The sequence below is a fragment of the Simochromis diagramma genome, unplaced genomic scaffold (assembly GCF_900408965.1).
Source record: "Simochromis diagramma unplaced genomic scaffold, fSimDia1.1 OVJJ01000302.1, whole genome shotgun sequence".
In the NCBI taxonomy this organism is placed as follows: Eukaryota; Metazoa; Chordata; class Actinopteri; order Cichliformes; family Cichlidae; genus Simochromis; species Simochromis diagramma.
The window spans coordinates 1,469,777-1,488,255 of NW_024386792.1; the positions used below are offsets into that span (position 1 = coordinate 1,469,777).

General features: G+C 41.7%; 1 protein-coding gene across 3 annotated transcripts in view; it reads right to left on the reverse strand.

Annotated features, from left to right (window-relative positions):
• trim2a (tripartite motif containing 2a) overlaps positions 1-13,321 on the reverse strand; it is a 31,046-nt gene extending 17,725 nt beyond the window's left edge. Inside the window, exon 1 of one of the 3 annotated variants that reach the window (XM_040023728.1) lies at positions 13,201-13,321. The gene's annotated coding sequence lies outside the window, so the exon portion shown is untranslated. Of the gene's footprint in view, positions 1-5,622; positions 5,985-13,200 lie in introns of those variants that run through there. The other 2 variants (XM_040023726.1, XM_040023730.1) reach the window with 2 other exon arrangements.
• Positions 13,322-18,479: the final 5,158 nt, after the last annotated feature.

An 18,479-nucleotide genomic window follows, 5' to 3' on the forward strand; every position in this document is an offset into this window, starting at 1 on the left:
TTAGAATCACCAATTAATTCAACTATCAGTCTTGTCTCTAGACTGTGGGAGGAAGCTGGAGTACCTGGACCGAGAGCAGTCATTTTGCTTCCTTGGCACTAACAATTCCGAGGGATACTGTGTTGAATACACATGAAAAAAAACTGGCTGCAAGTACGATGTTACATGATACTTGCAGCACCCCCCCTTCAGTTCTTAAATTTTCTTATTTCAGTTCCACGTCAAACACAGTTGTGTCGATGGAGTTTTTTCACAGAGTTAAGCATGCCTGGCAGCTCCACAGCTGTTCCAGTGATCTCATCTCAGCCTCTGCCAAACTCAGTGAGCTCAGTCAATCAGAGGACGCAGAACAAGAAAACATAATGCGGGAAAAAGAATGAAATGCTGTGTGGGTGCACACCAGTGACAACAATCAGTCTCTAAAGCTTCATCTTAGATTCAGCACTATGAAGGATAAGGCCGTGTGATCTTATATGTTCTGTTCTGACTTGCAGCTCAGTGGCACTCGGACCCAAACCTGTTCCTTTATCTCTGGCATTAGATTCATTACTAGTATTCATTCTTTATCGATACTGAAGTTTATAAAGTTTGGTTGTTTCTGTGTTTAGTGTTTTACTCTTTGACTGTACTTAGCTGCTGTATGGATTTGCTGTCCTTCTTGGCCAGGACACTGTTGTAAAAGAGATTTTTAATCTCAACACTTTATTTTCTACTGGTTACAAAGATACATTTACTAAATCAGTCTTCGGCCGAATGGACAGTATGCTATATGGCAAATTTTTTTGCTGAATATGGCATAATTTCTATTAAAGAAAATTTTACAATATTACCACAGATGTCATTTAAAGAAATCCAGGCATGTAATAATAAAAAGAGTTCTCCACGATCCTAGTAGTGTTTAAAATCTATTCACTGAGTGGTTATAGAGGCTGCCTTCAATTTGAATAATGCAAATCACAGCCAGCGAACATGCCTTAAATAGTTTGCTTTTGCTTCCTTAAAGGCACAGGCTGAAATCAAACCTGTCTTTTAAATGTTCAAACTGATGATGTATTTTTGATGCTCTTAAATGCTCGACTACATCAATAGTGTTTGTAAACAAAGCAGAAAAATGCAGATATTTTCAGTTATGGTGAGCAGTTTAACAGGTCACATGGTTTACTATTTTTAATAATCCATGTAAATCTCTGCAATGATGCCTTTAAACACACTGTGCAAACTGAAGAACTGCAGCATTACATTGCTAAGATTTAAGGAAGGCAACATCAGGTTACATCAGGCCCGACTTGGAGCCAACACACAGGAGTAAATATGTCAGATAACCTGTTTAAGCTGCTGTAACGTTCACGCCAACACCATTATCCCTCACAAACAAATAGCAGCAAAGCAACTCAAACTCAAAAACATTTCAAACTTCTACAGGAGAGATTAATAGAGAAAATAAAGTTGTAGTTTTCAACCATTTCCACTCACTCACCATGACGAAGTAGAAACACACACTGTTTACTGCATTTTACTTTATAAGCTGCTTTCTGTCCGTGTTACCCTGCCGTCTAACCCACAGTTCTTTCCAGAGCACCGACTCGAGCTGTTTCCACCGCTTCTCTCGGTTTCTAAACACACAAAACGCTGCACAGTGACGACACTGCACAGGCTGACTGATCGCTTTCAAATTGCAAACAACAAGTGTGAAGACAAGAAAGATGGTTTCTCGATTTTCAGTAAGTATGACCACAGTGTTTTTGGTTTGACGCACTTCACCTGCCCATTACTGAGCTATTAATGTCATTTTTATGATGGAAAAGTTTGTCAGGTCCAAGAGTCCGGTCACAGGTGGGTTCACTGTTGTGTCAGCTGGTTATGAAATCGACTGGGGGGGGAAAAAGAGTCCACAGAGCTACTTTACTTCTCCTTTATCCAAGATCAGTAAATTGAAGTAAATTTGGAGTTCAACACTCGTAAAAAGAAGACACATTTTGAAAGAGGTTGTGTGAATTCAAACTTGGTTAATACTCAGTGTGATGTTAGGTGCAAGATAAGTCATGACACAGTCAGCATATCAAGCACATTTCTCTGCATTACGTACAAGTCAGGAAAAAAAGGACGCGAGTCCAGCTCTGTCTGATGTGGTCAGAGGTGGGCCTGCTATCGCTTTCCAAGCTTTTATGCTATATGGTAATATATAGAGTTGTGCAGGGATTTCACTGAATTCTGGAAATGTTAAATGTGATTTGGGACAGACATCCTCTCTGCTTTTACGATTAGCCTTCCTTTTTGATAACGCGTTAGTTAGGGCTCAGTCAGGTGACCCTGAACCCTCCCTTAGTTGTGCTACAATAAGTCTGGGCTGCTGGGAGGGGTTCGCGTGATGCACTGAGTGTTTCTTCTTCACTCTCTGTGTGTTTTCTACATTTAATTATTAGTTATTATTAATCTCTGGCTCTCTTCCACAGCATGTCTTTGCCCTGTCTTCCTCAGCCGGTCGAAGCACATGGCCTCCCTGAGCCTGATTCTGCCGAAGGTTTCTTCCTGTTAAAAGGGAGTTTTTCCTTCCCACTGTCACCAAAGTGCTTGCCTAATGTGCTTGCCTCACAGGGGGTTGCCAAATTGTTGGGGTTTTCTCAGTATTATTGCAGGATCTTTACCTTCAGTATAAAGCAGCTTGAGATAATAATAATAATAATGGATTGGATTTATATAGCGCTCTTCAAGGCACCCAAAGCGCTTTACAATACCACTATTCATTCACACACTGGTGGAGGCAAGCTACAGTTGTAGCCACAGCTGCCCTGGGGCAGACTGACAGAAGCGAGGCTGCCATATCGCGCCATCGGCCCCTCTGGCCAACACCAGTAGGCAAGTAGGGTAAAGTGTCTTGCCCAAGGACACAACGACCAGGACAAAGAGCCCAGGGATCGAACCGGCGACCTTCCGGTTACAGATGCGATTCCCAACCCCCTGAGCCACGGTCGTCCATTGACTCACTGGGGATGACTGTTGTTGTGATTTAATGTAAAATAAATTGAAGTGAATTGAATTGAAAGGTCATCAGGATTCATTTTGTGGAAAAGCATGAATGTTTCTGTAACTTTTTCCATGTCCTGCAGCTGTGAACTTTTCTAGTCATTACCCAGCAACACTAACTAGTACAAAGTCTCTGTGTTGATGTGATTTGAAACAGCACTGAAGCATGCTGTGTGCTGCATATGAGAAAAGGTTTCTTTGGACAATGATTCTCCTCACTCTGTCTGAAGTTCATGTGTGAAAACAGCTTACGTGTGTGAAGACTTCCAGCCATTCAGACCCTATTATAGAAAAGTACCAAAACAAAGGTCACTGGTCTTGCTCGAGTTATTTGAAGCAAACGATCTATAGCCCTTTTCATTACAGATCGCTCGACGCAGTTTTTACGATTTTCCATTAAGTGGTATTATCTGGTCCCAGGTACTTTTTTTATCTACTCGGTCGAGACTCCAGGATGCTTCTTCACATCCAGCTAGCAGTGGGGATTCCCAGACAGATATGAAATGGTGTTACTCGTCAACTCAGGTGACCCTGATGGCTCACATGTGACCTCAACAGCTATACTTTATGTAAAAAATACCATCAGATTCAATGAGTTGTGGAGGTAAATAAGAAAATAACATTTTCCCATCACTTCAAGCCTTCATGTTTTTATGAGCAAAGCTACTTGCCTCCCAGCAAGTATAACGTGCTTTTATGTTCTCTGTTTTTTCTGACGTACACTGATGACATTTTGCCATTAATGCAAAAGACACTGAGTTTATGAGCAAAAATGCACCATGCTAAGGCTTCACATTTACTGCACAAGCATGACAGTGATGTGTAAGTACAGAAAAGGCTGTCCTTGCTTGTCTGTCTGCCATCCATCCATTCTGGGGACATGTGGGATGACTTTAAATTTCAAAGAGACATTTAAATGCTGGCTCATTAAAGTCGAACAAGCACAAAAAAAAAAAAAAGACCTGGCAGTTTGGACTGACTGCAGAATGACATCATCCCATTTATCATGGCCTGCATGACCATAATGACTACTTATAGTAAAGTGACAAATGGCCTCCCACTTAGCTGCCTGGCAACTGTCTTCATTATGCCTGAAATCACTATGATCACGTTCAGGAGCAGACAACATGGACAAAGACTAAGCTGACTGTGCTGCCTATAAAGTACGGACTCCACGTTTGATTATTATACCTTTACTGTTTATGTGCTCAACTTTGTTCCCTCTCTTCCACTTATTGTATTTTAAGCCATGTTTGCATGCAAAGCCCGGAGGCTCCGTTTGCTCCGTTTCAGAGGAATTTGGGGCTTTCCGTGCTTTTAATGCTGAAAATGGTGACATAAGCCCCACCACGAATTATGAAAAGTCTCTCATGTTTTCACCCATAATCTAAAGCATCCACTGGGGGCAGGATGATGAGAGATTACAGAGGCAAACGCACGTCTTCAGGGTGAATGTCCTCTTATCCAGTTCCACATCCACCAACGCCACCACAAATTTGAAAACACAGACGGTTAAAGTTTCTAAACCTTCTGTTTGGGCAGATTAAAGACATTTTTCAGCGTGGGCAAAGTGTCATTTGGAGAATTGTGGATTAATCCTTTTGAGAATTAAGTTTAAGTTTGTTTTTTGGCTGATCCAACTTGGATTATTTTAAGAAAACGGAGCTCTGAATAAAGAAGGAAACTCCGTGTCGCTGCGTCACTCTGCTGTATATCTGCCAACCACGCACTCTGGGGGCACGAGATAAGACAATGCTCTGTGTGTCAGAGTGTGCATGCTAACGGCTGACCTCAAATAAGGCTTACAGATGTGGAAGGGCATAGCCGCTACAAACTGTCCATGGTGCACATCTGTCAGGGAGAGCTCAGTGACGCTTGACTCAATGTGCAGACAAAACACTCTCCCTCAGTGAATGAGTGACAAGACAAAAGAGAAAGCTGGTTTTTGGTTTGGTTGGTCTTTAATCCTCAGAGTTTGTACTGATCACACTTTGTACTTTCAGTAAAATGAGTTTGTAAATTTGCAAGATATGATTTTTTTGTGAGAATACAAGTTGACATTCACTGATACTGTGTAAAGTATAAAAACATGTGGTAGGTCCTTTGTTTCCTTGGCTGTTAGTTACACATCTGAGACCTCTGAGAAAAACTTGGAGTTTCATGAATAACCTTAACTTCCTCCTCGGCACAGAGTACAACGTAAACATGTCGCACCTGCAGCTTCTAAAGTCAAATCAGCATCAGCCAGTGAGCATCGTAAACAGGAAGCAGCAGGAAATGAACAGATGTGCCATTACAGCACGTCTGCCCGAAGTAAATAACAGGTATTTCTCCATGTGAACACCTGAGACCACAAGACGTGCAGCAGGAACCTGTATTTCTTGCAGATTTCCAGTGTAACAGCCTGAAGTTACAGCAGCATCTTTTTAATCATCTCTTTCCTGTTACAGATGCCAAACAACTTTTCAGTGCTGTGCGCTGGACTGTTCGAACACAGCGTTGTTATAGCTTCTGCCTTTAATTAATCATAAATCTTTCCTTCCTCTTGTTACCCGCTCTTTCCAGCCCTCCTACCCACATTCAGAACATCCCACTTACTTCAACTCCATGGCTGCTCTCCTCTTCTGTTCTCTCTCTTCACTGAGGTGGAAAACAAACGCTGCTCTTTGTCACCTAATTCTCCACATGTATGATATGCTGTATTATGTCCAGGAGGCAGTGACAAGAAGGCATGTGAGAGGCCTGAGCTGCTACAATAATCCAAACAGACTGACAGGAGGCCAACGGGTGAGTGGAGACGGAGGGGGAGGACAGTACAGTGGTGTAGAGGAAGACAACAGACCAATCACAGGAGCTAGGGAGGCTGAAGAAGGCTGGGCTTAAAGCCTGTGCTGCTCTTTAACCCCCAGTGAGGGCAGAAGCTCAACTAGCATGGAGCAGAGACAGATAAGGAGTGACAGAGGACAGGGCTGCTGACAGAAACAGACACAATCAAATGTGCCAGCAGTGGCCAAAGGATTTCATTATTTGCAGAGTCCAAATGCTGTCCCAGGTGCAAATGATTATAAGAAAACTCCCTAAATGACACAAAAGTAATTAAAGCTAGTAATTTTTACATTAAGATGTTAGTGCGAAGGCACAGGACACCACTCCCACCTTTTTATGAGGAGTTTTATCCTGATTTGAGGTAAAGGTGCTACAAGTTGCACTAGAAAAACTATCAAAGCAAAAATGTCTGCACAGAGTAGTTTAACTAGATAAACTAAGAGTTAAAACATACTGCAGGCAGATCCAAAACTCGCTGATCCAAACGTTAAAGAGCAACAGCCAACCAAAGTCATAGTAATTGAAACAAGATGGTCCCAGAAAGCCATAATAACTGTAACAGTCCTCTAAGTGATGACCACAGTGCAATCATATGCTGAACACTACGGTTCAAAGAGCAGAAATGCAGTTATTAATCAGCGGTGCGTTGGTATCTGTTTGCCTCCAGATGAGGCAAAGTTGGAAGATAAGTTCAACATGAAGCAGACGTTATGTGTGCAGTCATTCCTCCAGGGAAAAAGAACCTAAAACCTCCAAAGTGACCATGAAATTCATGCTCACGGATGTAAACTTACGACCACAGCTGTACATATGAGGCTCTAAAATTCCTTTTCAGTTTTCCATTCAGCACCATGAATCTTAATATGCAGGCTTATTTTTTAGTATAAACAGCTCAACTGTGTTTTAGTGTGATCTTACTGATTGTTTTTCTTTCGCGTTTCCAAAAACACGTTAATAAAATGAGCATCCTGTTCTGACGCTTGCAGCCAAGAGGGCAGCCTTCCTCTTATTGTTTGCACATCTTTCACGTTTATACCTTGGCAGAGACACATTAGCTGTTCCACCATAACAAAAAAAATCACTCATGATGTGTTATCGGGCTGTATACACCCACACCCACACTTTCCTACAGACAGGAAGACACTCTCACATAACACAGACATGTAGCTCCCCCCAGAGTGGTTCCTATTTCTTGAAAGCTTTAATCTTATTGGCAGGCAAAAACAAATGTTTGTGGTAATTATCCAAATGCATCTGCTCCCCCCCGACTCCCACTTAAATGGATTACTTAAGCATAGAAAATGACGTTATACAGTAACAGGAGCACTGTGATTCAATCCTCTTTCAGATTTATTTCACTGTGTCACACAGAGTAACAGGAAACCACCAGCTGAATATGTGAAAGAAGAAGAAGAAATGCGATGTAACTACTGATCTTTTAATCTGTAATGGCTCGTTGCATTGTATGCTAAATCTAACAAACGAGTTCCTTGAGACATGCTTCAGTATTTTCTCCTAAATACTGACTAAATACTGTTTACTCAACCTGAACAATAAAGAAAAGTGAAAGAACAATTTAAGATGATTATTACTTGCTATGAATAACCCATTTTGATTGATTAATGTTTTGTCTTCATTGCTCTCCAGAAAGGTAAATAACCGTAAAACTGCTAATTAGTTTAAGCAGACCATCTCTAAGCTCACGTGTTTATTTTGGTTATTAGGCTGGTTCAGGTTCCTCTTACATTGCAGTCTCCTCCCTTCCTTTCAACCTCCACTCACATCTTGCATCAGGTGACCTCCATAGGTCACATGACAGGGTGGGAAACTGTGCATTACTTGATAAGAAAGACGTATGATGTCATCACTATTGTACTGTACCCTGTATTGTGACTGACAATACCCTTGACACAAAAAATATATATGTTTGCAGCCTTAATGCTCATAATGGTACAAATGGCTCTCTGTGCAAATATGTTCAAAGATAGTAAGTGAAAGGTTTTCACATGCACATATAACTACAATGTGTGTTGCCTTTAACTTGTAGCATTACATCAGAGCTCCTCATTATTTGGAGATGACCAAAAGATAATGTCACCTCTTGCATGTTAGATCAGAAATAGATCAGAAGGATTTTTATGACTGATACAGATACCGATATTTGGTGATTTAAAAATTCCATATGTATGGAATCTGGAGAACCTGTTTATAACACATAAACAGATTCTCCGATCATTCGGTACGTGTAATTATTTATTTACTTATTCCCACTCCGCTTGAATCTGCTCGGATTAGCTGTTAGTTGTTGTGCGCGGAAAATTGCAGAGTGCCCCCTGGTGGACACACCATGCAACATCAGCACTAATAGTAGGCTCACCAACACACTTCATGCACATAATCTATAATGTGTTTGTTTGCCCTTTCAAAAACGATGTCACTCAGAAGTCCTTCGTTCTCCTGTTGATTTGCAGTCACAGAAATGATTCAGATGCACTCAGAGCTACTACAGAGTAAAGAGTGACCAAGCTGGTTGTTGTTCTAGCTTAATCACTTAGCTTTAACCACACAGACTCTGAGCTCTGGCAGAGCTCAAAGTGCTGGGTCCATTGATCCTGAGGGGTGACAATGTCACAGTGCAACAGTGCAGAACAGCAAGCCTTCGGGGTTTTAGTCACTGTACGAGAAAAACATCAATACTAACACCACCAGCCGACATGTAATGGAAAACTATGTCAGTCGATATCGGGGTTATTTGCGGACTGATACTGTAACAAAGCTACATTTGCCTTAATGAGCGTCTATGTTACAAATGATCTTAAAATTTTCTATATATTTATGGCTAAACAGTAGGGGTGCAACGATACTCGTATCGATATTGAACCGTTCGATACAGTGCTTTCGGTTCGGTACGCATATGTATCGAACAATACAAAATTTGTAATTTATTTTATCAACTTTCCTTCTGACGATGCTGTCTGTGTTGAGCGCTCAATGGATCTGCGCTCAACAGTGCAGCCTAGGCGGAGTAGTCGAACGCAGATTCACTGAGGGCAGGGCAAGCTAGCGAGACAGAAGTTAAGCTCTCCTTGCAACATGGAAAATTGAACCTCCCCCACCCTCATTCAGATCTGGCGTTTGGAACTATTTTGGTTTTCATGTGACGTATGACCCTGAAGGTAAGCGAGTCATGGACTAAAGTAAAACAGTATGTTGGATGTGCCATGCAATGCTCAATTACATGGGTGGGAGCTAGTGTGTTAGCGCAGTTAGCTCGTTAACGTGTTGGCGATCCAGCCCCAGGCACGGGGCGATCGGCGGTAGTTCGTTAACGGAGATTTGCCGTGTTGTGGCGTTAAGGTCATTTCAACGAGATTAACGCTGACAGCACTAGTGGGAACACAACGAATATGACTGCACATTTACATCATCCTAGTGCAAAGACAAGTGGAAGCAGACAAAAACAACAAGCACGCATGCTACAAACTTTACCCGAGTCATTTAGACAGCCGTTAGTACATGATCCTCCTCATGGGGACCTGATATGTTTAATATGCTGCAGTATCCATTTCTCTGTAATAAACTCTCTTTTCCAAAGATGAGTGATTCCTCAATCAGATACAGGGCTCGCAAAATCGCTAGCCCGACGTCCCGGGGCTAGAGATTTTTCCAGTCGGGCTACCAAAATCTATCTCTGCCCTGCCCGTCGGCGTATCGTAGGAAGTAAAAATATATGTCAATGCTTTTGCATTCTTTCGGAAATGTAGCTGGGTAATTATGTCATTGGCATCGGTGAGCCACTGTCAATATGTGACATATTGAAATCGCGTTTGAATTTGCGCTTGTTTTTTGCTTTCACTTTGCAATCGTGCGAACTGTGTATAGAGAGCGACAGCACTGATTGGTGAGTGATGATAATTTGCGCACCAATTCCTCTGACATCGTCTTATCAATTGTTAGCTTACTATGCAAACATGACAAGTGAACTCTCCTGCAGCAAGCTTAAACATGTGAGAGGTTGATCGTGCAGAGAATCGCTGAGCATTATGTGAGTGCGTGTGTAAAAGCAGCAGGATATATATTTTAGTTCTGCTGAGCCAAATAAGACAGGTCAGGGTGAAGAAGTGACAGCCAAAGAAAAGCTTACCACAAACGAACGTTATGACAAATCAGACTATAAGGCAAAAAGAAAGTGCAGCTTTATGGTTTCATGGACAAAAGAATTTCTGTGGCTGCAATATGACGAGCTAAATAACCAGGGCTGCACATAAGTGGTCCGCAGGTGCGCATTCGCTGTCAAAATAAAAAACGCGCACAAGATAAGAAGTTGCAACGCGTGTTTGCGTACATAGGATTTTCAGGAGGAGGACAGACATTTGTTTATAACTCTTAAAGATGTCGAAGAAGCTCCTTTAAGCAATTACTTTGGTGTTCCTCCACCTCCAAAGAAATGTCAGAAGGAGTCCGAACCACAAAAGAAGCACGTATTCTTGGAAAAGTAGTTGCAGGAGGTGAGCTGGCTTCAAACAAATGATGAACGCACAGAGATGTGGTGCGGAATGTGCCGTGAAAATTTAATAAATGACAAATTAAAAAGGCATGAACATTTTTTTTGTATCGAAAAAATATCGAACCGTGAATTTTGTGTATCGTTGCACCCCTACTAAACAGATGTTTTGTCATGTAACTTGCTATTAGGTTTGTGCTACTTTATTGCTTATTCATAGTTTTTTTTCTCTCACATGTATTCTCATATTCAAACTTTGTATATTTAAAAACAGTAAGTAATTTCTTTGACGCGGATGAGAATGAGGGATGGATTTGAGGGAAAATAAGTGTTTTGCAACTGCTGACACTACACACTGCGTATCAAGACAACGTACCTCAACTATTCTTTAAGTATCACGAGTGATTAAACACATTTATTGACAAAATGCATTCTACATTTCACTAAAGACTGTTCACTGTGTAGACAAACTGTTCAATGTAAATGTAATCTGAAGGACTTTCTTTTAAGGACTCCAGTTTAGCTCCCAGGGTGAGCAGGGAGCGATACGTTGGCCAGGGTTTGACTCTGACCTGCGGCCCTTTGCTGCACTCTCTGCTTTCCTTTCCACTCTTTACTTCACTATCCAATAAAAGCAAAAACAACATTTTAAACTGTCGTTTCATACAGAAACAGTACGTGTTGCACTGATCGGAGTCAGGATTCTGTGCACAGAGTGGGAATTTTTTGAGGATTACGGTAACTCGATGCAGAGTTAGAGGTGTTTCGGATATGTGTTATTCCCTGTTTTATCTTTTTAAGATTGTTGCTTGGACGTGCTGCCTTTACCCCCAAAAGTTATTTCATGGACATATGTGGGTTCCTTAAAGTAGTGATGTGTAGAGACTCCTAGGGTGGCTTTTGAATTTTGAAGGTGCAAAACAGAAACATGTGGTCAGAAGGTCTAGGCCAGGGGTGGAGAACTCCAGGCCTCAAGGACCAGTGTCCTGCAGGTTTTAGATATCACCATGGGTCAGCACACCTGAATCAAACAATTAGTTCATTAGCAGGCCTCTGGAGAACATTGAGACATGTTGAGGATGTAATTGCCCATATAAATCAACTGTGTTGGATCAAGTACACATCTAAAACCTGCAGGACACTGGCCCTTGAGGCCTGGAGTTCCCCCAACCCTGGTCTAGGCTGTAAAAAATAAAAATAACAAACCAATCAGGCTAAGAGCAGAAACACTAGCAGTGAAAACATTTAAATCAAATCTTGGGGGGGAAAACAACAAAAGAAAAAATAGACAGAGATGAGCTTGGAAACAAAGACTCCTGGACATCTATGGAAGACAAGAATGGTGGATGACCACACATCCATTAAAATGAAGAAACCTCTATATGATTAGACACATAATAATCCCATAAAGAGAAGAATTCACAACAATAATCACAGAGGTTTCAACAAACTATTCATCAGACTTAAGAACACAAAGCCCAGATGACACGATTCATTTCCCAGTTTACCTTTTCTGGACAGATGAGACTAATGTCAGCTTCAATCAAAACGATGAGGTAGGCTCGGAACAGCTCACGATCAGGTGGGATGTGATGTATGGGCACGTGTGGCGTCCGGTGCCACTTAGTCACATGATGGGAAAAAGAAGCTTGAAGATGAATTCCTTCTTTCCAAAACACTCACGTTTCCCGATTAGCACGAGGATGATGCTCCACTGCAGCGGTGGCAGAACTGTGCAGCCCTTACCACACCACTTTCTACTTTTTGTTCCCACAACCATTTACTGCATTGAAGCATCTCTGATGTCACAACAGAAAGAACAGCCCGCCATAGGAAAACTACTGCTCGGACATCAAAGACTCTCTCGCACAGAGCCAGGATAAGAGAGAGGAGTGGACAGAGAGGGCAGGCTTATGTAATCACACTTTAATCCATGACAATGACATGAATGTGGCTTGCTGATGAGCCATTGAGACAATCCACTGTGAATAATGATGGCAATGTCGTAGAAACTCCCAAAATGAATGTAAAACCCCAGCAATGTAACAGACTTCTCTGGTCACATTTGATCAAAGGATTCATTTGGTATTCAATTCAAGTTTCTTATATCTGTAAACTGACTGCAGAGGGAGAGCACAAGTCCAAGGGTCACTTATTAGCATGTTTAATTTCTAAAATCAACACACAGTGTATAAACTGTTCAACTAGGTGTACATGGTGTCAAAATGTCAATTCAAGATTTAATTATTTCATTTATTCCCTGAAAAATTACTGTTACTGTTTTTATTTAAATAAATCACTAACTCAACCGAATCTGCAGAAATGCTCTCATCTCAGTGTTTTTAATGACTCCTGCTAAAATCAGATGACTTCTGAATGAATCCGACGGTCAGACACGTTTCACTGCAGAAATAACAGCAGCTTGTCACAAGCAGCAGAGAATCAGGTGCAGTGCGGCGACTCACGCCAGACTCTGCGCTGTGACAACTCAACTTTAAGATCAAGCCTGAAGTTTAAACTGAAAATACTCACACTACACGTGCAGACAACACACGCGCTGAAAACGCCAAACAAAATCCCACAGTGCCTCGCAACTCATGCGATCCTTCCTCCCCAGCGCTCACCACGAGCGCATCAGTGGTTCATTCAAGTTTTCGCAGATTGAAGATGCGGACGTAGGCGCGCTGTTGTCCCGCTGCAGACCTGCGCTCTTACTAAACCAGCAACTGGACATCTGCACTTTATATGATTGGATTCATTTTAACACAGAGATGTGAATCCTCTAAAGCTTTGACTGCGTTAAGCCAAATCCTAAAGCACACACACAGCTGATGTTTACCACTTACCTAAAGGCAGACTTATCCGCGAAAACTGAGGATGTTTCAAGCAGTTATCGTCATCTGCTGGGATTGTCCCGTTTAAGCTCCCTCTGTCCCGTCCCGTGTGCTGCTCTGCGCTCACTCTAAAGCTGAACCGAGAGCCACTTCAACTCACTTCCACTTCACTTATTAAAGGGATCCGCCGACAATAAAGGGCAACAGCAGCCGGAGGCAGTCTGAACACATCAATATTGCATTCACGTGTAAAAATAACCGATTGTCAAAGAGTTATTTCTATTTCTGCTTCAGTGTTTGGTACTTCTGTGGCTCACTATTTGTAGTATTTCTTGTTTTATCACTTGGGAATCGGGCGTAATATTTCTACCACAATACATTTAAAAGAAAAGTAGGCTTCTGCATGTTGTTAATTTGTTTCTACATAATTTAAACACACACACACACACACACACACAAATAAAAAATCATTATTGTCGGTGCCAAAAGTTGCATGAAGACATTGACTGACTGGGGTTTTAGGGTTGTAAGAAATACCAGTGGTTATAGTTTAGTATAACGTTAAGAAGCACGGGTAAGCTAAAAGCTAACGTAGTTTTGTCGTATGGCAAAAAAACCCAACCTCCTTACACTCTTAATGAGGCAAAAATCTCACATTTAGTAATTTAATATTTAAAGTAACTACCAAATAAATGAAATGAGTAAAACAAAGGACAGTTAGCCGAAAAATTAAACAAACAAACCAACTTTAAGTCGTCAGCCGTCCATCAACTGCTAGCTAACACCTGTATTTATTATTCTAGCCTCTTTACAATATAAAGCCTTTGAGTCAGCTGTTGTCATTTGGCACTATATAGATCATTTTTAATTGAATATTGATCGATCTATTTATTCATTCATTCATTCAACTTTACAGGAGACCCTAATTTATTTATTCACCAGATAATAAATAAGTGACAAGCACTGGAGCTAAAATATGGAGTGTCATAAACTGCATTTCCTCTAGCGGCCACTTGAGGCTAAATCCATTAGTGAGTCAATCCTATTTTAAAATGCTTGACTTTACAAAATAAAAAACAAACAAAAAAGTTTACACTGATACAAAATGTGATTTTGGTCTCTGTGGGTAGCTTCAGAAGTCTGCAGAGAAGTGAAGTGATTTTTTTACTAACTGGATTTGATTTGGAGCTGGGATATGCAAACACAGACAGCTGTAGGATAGTTTTCCATGTGAGGAGAACTGTAAGTGGACTTCTTCACAGTGTTTGTGCTGCTGGAGCCATTTGAAGCATTTGTTATAGAATTATCTGACTCATGTCAGGGCTTTGTGTGCGCTACAGACCGGCCGCAAAGTGTGATTAAGTTTAAGGAGTAAACTTCTGGTATTATACTCTAAGTGTGGTACTGAGGGCCTAGAGTGCCAAACTGAATTCTATTTAATTCATTCATTTCGGCCAACTAGGTCCTCCATAAGTAACTAGCTATGTGTGTCTGTGCATGGCACCTCTGCAGGTCATGGATGTAGTTTGCTAATTATGCTTGCGAGCTCCTGCTCTCCTTCAAATGTTGTCACGTCTGCTCTCGGCAAAGGGCCATTGTTGAGGCTTCGAAATGCAGAGTCCAAAACCAGCAGGTGATATAACAATAGATATGTTCATGTTAGCTGTCATTTTGTTTTAAATTAGGCTAAGATAGCTTAAACTAAGCTGTCTGTGGGCTAATATTTAACTACACCATGGTTAACTGTCTGAGTTTTCCCAGCTCTTCACACAATAAGGATAGGCTTGAGCCATGAACAGGACAAGGATTTAAGAAATCTAACGGATGGATTTATATTGGATGTATTTTTTTAATCCAATCAATCAATCAATAGATAAATTTTTTTTATTTTTTTTAAATTGAGTTAAAAAGAATGTAAGCTGGTCGTACAATTCCAGCTTCTAGTAGGACTGATGGGCGTCCCAGCGCCAGTTGTAATTGTGGTTTCCTGTCAAGCCCCTCCCTTTTTTATGCAGGAGGCTGTTGCATGGCAACTCTACATTATGCAGCCGCCCATGAAAGACTCTTTTCAGATGAAATAGAAAGAAAGAATCGAGTTATTTGCATTCCTTCTCCATTAATGATTGTGTTTGATGCAGGAACAGGCTGTGTAACGTTTATTGTCTGGTGTGCGTCAGAGGTGGGGGAAGGGTGACGCATCTGAAGGCCTCACTACTATTTTAGAAAACTCAGGCAGTGTGTGTGTGTGTGTGTGTGTGTGCCACAGTCAAAGGGCAGCTGTTTAGCATGCAATGCACAATCACAGGCTCAGTGCAAAGATTTCTGTTTCTTCTCCGCATCCCACCTCTGCTTCCTCACAGCTAAAGCGGTACAGTGACACCCTAAAAAGAGTTTTAATAAAGGCTGAAGAGGAACCAGAACACAAAAGCACACCAGTGCATGTAAAATTTCACATTCAGAGTACGCGAGCAAAAGCTCAGAAGCATCAGCAGTAACCAGCATTTATTTTTAAATTAATTCTTATTTACTTAAATCTACACAAAAAGTACACAAAAGTAAAATAAAGGTGTTAAATGCACATACTGGACTGAAAAAGTCTAATATTAATCTTTAAAGTAAATATTAAGGCGCTGAGACGGCCATACGAACATCAAATATTTACAAAAAGTCCAATTTTTGTGGCCATGCTCTGGCAGAGTGCTTTTTAGTTTTAGGCCAGACTGGAGTTTTACCATTTGACCATAATTTCATATCACACCGGTCCCAGCTGCCCGCACCTGCTGCTGTTATTAGCTCAGTGGAGCATGGCTGGATTAGCAGAGGGCTCTGTGAATGGCTGCTGAATAATTGAACAACTTCTTTTGTCTCATTCATGCTGTTTGTTGGAACACATGATTGGGACATTACAAATGTCCAGCCTGAGGCTTTAATTTGGCCATCATTGCAAGTTATTGCAGGCAAATGTACACTGAAGTTACTGCACAGTTACCAGGCAATCTACTGATACTGACAAAACGTACAGTAAGACTAAAGAGCAGCAAAATGTTTGTGGTGTAGTAAAACCAAAAGCTTGAAACAGAATACATACACTCACCTATGTTAGGTACCTGTTCAACTGCTTGTTTACGCAAATATCTAATCAGACAATCACAGGGCAGCACCTAGACGTGGTAAAGACAACCTGCTGAGGTTCAAACCGAGCCGCAGAAGGGGCAAATACAGGTGATTTAAGTTGCTTTGAATGTGGCACGGTTGTTCACGTCAGATGAGCTGGTCTGCTGAGATTTTCCCAACTGTCATCTCCAAAGCATATCCACTCAGTCGTCATTCTCTGGGCATAAATGCCTTGTTGATGTAAGAGTTTAGAGAAGGATGGCCAGACTGTGTCAAGCGACTAAGAAGGCACAGCTACAGCAGCAGAAGGCCACACTGAGTGCCACTCCTGTCAGCTAGGAGCAGGAAACTGAGGCTACAATTCACACCAGAAAAGCGCTTTTTACCAGCTGCTAATCATTTAAACACCACAGCCCACCTGAGTATTGTTGCTAAACATGTCCATACGATCCAGCCAACACGTCTGCAGCAACTGTGTGATGCTGCAGACATCTTGCACCTTGTTGAATTTATGCCACAAAAGGGAACCCAGTAATATGGAGCTGTACCTAAAAAGTGTCTGGTGAGTGTAAAAGTCTGCAATTTAGAGACTAAAGGAGAATTTAAAAAACTGAGTGACTCAGGTAACATGGTCCGAATATCACATTGGTTCATAAACACAAAGACAAAGATAGTCTTGTCTTATTGCAGCACATCATTTGAAAAGCGCTGAGTAAACTAGCATGGGGGAGATGTTTTATATCAGTGAATGAAAAACAGCCTCACCTCATGTTTCTGTTCCGGTCTTCTCTCCGGAGCACTTCCTCTCTGTGCTGTGAGGTCAGTTCAGGGGCTTGACTTTCACCACATCTTCATGTAATGAAGATCTGAAGACAGAAGAAAGCCCCACTCAGATCAGCTCTTGACTGTCACTCGCTCTGTTACCGACTTACTTTTAACCCACTGGTTGTATTTATAAGGTCATTGATTGCTTCACTTATTTTTTTCACAAATCTGAGCAGTTGCATCCAAACCGGCTGCTAATCTGTGTGCTGTAATCACAGGTAATCCCTGAGGCTGTAGTAAGTATGAGTGTGTGAGTATGAAACTCCTAGCATGTTGTTTGTGGGCTGTGGACAGCATTTACAGGCACACTCTTGTTTAAAGGTCACAGTGATGGAGGGAGACTAATAAGCAGTGACAGCATGTCCTTTAAAGTGATACGGAGTAAGGTCATCACCAGGGCAGCGTAGTAAAGCTCTGACTCTAATAACACATGACGTTAAAAAAGTAAACTATCAAACCACAGATGACCCTGCATCAGCCCCAAATTCCAAAAAGAGTCGCAGCTAAAGGTGATTTTCATTTTACAGCTTCATTTGTGGCTTTTGATGCTTAACATCAGAGAAAACTAAATGCAAATATTAAGACTTCATGTTAACTTCTCAGCTGCTGCAGTAAATATTCAGATTGCAGAGGTTACAGAGGTTGCGACTCACTCCGTTCTTAGGCATACTGATAGTTCAGTCCTCGTCCTGTACGGGACCACGCCTATTGTGTCTGATCCCAGGTGTCTGCTTCATGACGTTAATATAAAGGAGACTGTTTATTTGCTGTTCTTCTATCCACCAAACAACCCTTCCAAACCCAGGGATGATTAGAGCTTTCTCTGACTAACCAGGCTAACCTTCAGCAGGGAGAAGACTTTTACTACCTGCGGCAGTGAGAGTAAAGAGCTGGCTCTTCAGGTGTCGCCCTGAGCTGTAGGATAAGGAGGGATTGAGAGGAGCATAATCCCTCGCACATGGCTAAAGCGCCTTTGATCTGGAGATAAACGTGCCAAGTCACGAGCTGCTTGACATCTCATGCTTTGTAGTGCTTCCTCTGGAAGAGATGCAGCCCAGTGTTGAACCTGCACCACTCAGTGCACCAGTTGACCACAGAAAGCCTTACATAATAGTTTCTGTTATGGTCCTGGCAGATCTGAGGTTTTCTCCTTTTTCCTCCCTCTGTTGTCTCTCTTCTGTCTGTTGTAGCTCTCTCTCACTCTCGGGTGGAGTAACGGGCTGGCGTTTTCTCGCTTGCCCGACTGCAGGTGGAGTTTCTTTCTCTGAGGCTTTCTCCACCACACCCATTCTGCACTGGATCATTGACTCATGCTATTTAAGGACCAACTCGGGCTGGTGTTGTCATCAACC